The sequence below is a fragment of the Rhinoraja longicauda genome, unplaced genomic scaffold (genome assembly GCF_053455715.1).
Source record: "Rhinoraja longicauda isolate Sanriku21f unplaced genomic scaffold, sRhiLon1.1 Scf000232, whole genome shotgun sequence".
Lineage (NCBI taxonomy): Eukaryota > Metazoa > Chordata > Chondrichthyes > Rajiformes > Arhynchobatidae > Rhinoraja > Rhinoraja longicauda.
Window position 1 is genome coordinate 8,760 of NW_027601450.1, and position 1,241 is coordinate 10,000.

Below are 1,241 nucleotides of genomic sequence, written 5' to 3' on the forward strand. Positions count from 1 at the left end.
GGGACACCGGGTCGCCGGGCCCGCAGGGTCGTCAGTCGGGCGGGGGGGGGGGAGGGTGGCCATGCCAGCAGCAGGAGAGGTTTCCAACGAACCCGCGACCGCAGCAGGACCGCCCTCGGCAGACATTTGGACCCAGCGGGTCCGTTCGGGATGGTTGCCGGGCCCGCAGCAGAGGTTTCCTTCCACCCAACGGGGGGGGGGGGGGGGGGGGGGGCGGGGCTGCCCATCTTCCCGCTCGAAGCAACGGCCTCACCCTAACGGCCTCACCCTAACAACCCTCACCCTGACCCTAAACCGCTCGGTTCATGACTTCTCTCCGTTTGGTTCATGAATTCGCCATTTAGTTCACGACTTCTCCTGTTGGTTCCTGACTTCTACCTCGTGGTTCGTGATTCCGGCGGGTAGGTGGGGTGCCCGGATACTCTCGGCGAAAGGTGTTCAAGTGGCAACGGCGGTCCCGTAGATAAGACGGGTTCGGATGCTCGAGCGTGTCGAGTAAGCGCCGGATCGGCGCCGGGCGCCCCCGGCCGGCTGGCTTGCCCCCCCCCCACCCCCCCCCCCCCCCCTGGCGGCAGAAACGTGTATCGCGCCAGTGCCGCCGCTGAGGTCGAGATTGGCCGCCTCGACCGTTCGAAGCGTCGCAATTCCGGCGGGACTTCCGAACGCTCGTACCGCCAAGTCAGCCGCGACATTCGAGAATTGCACTAAGTCCGAAAGCTGGCGTCGCTTCTTTTTTGCCCGCCGCAGGTTAACGATTTGACGGCGGAAGTCGAGGAGGTCCGATGTGCGGCCTTCAGCGGGGCCGCGGCGCGCCTTTCCCGCCAGGCCTATCGGCCCGTCTCCCGCCGGCCAGAAAATGGCATTTCTTGTCCGGGCGGTCCCGATCACGGTTAACGACTTACCACCGGAAGTCTCTATGACCCCGCAGTTTGCGGCCCCGCGGCGGGCGTCAGTGCGACACGACCGGACGGACGACCGGGCCGACTCCCGCCGACCTCAAAACGGTTTGTTTTGCGCGAAGATGGAGGTGGCGTGCCCGGAGATTTTCGGGAACACGATTTTCAGAGACACTTAGAAAAGATTGTGTGGTGAGGTGCAAAAATGTCAGGGAAGAAAAACCGAAGGGACACAAAAAGATCGGTAAAAGTAGCGCGACTCTGGGCGAGAGTCGGCGGACTCATTGACGGACATTGGTAATACAGTGAGAGTATTTTTTGCACCGAGTTCGAAGTGTGTGCCGG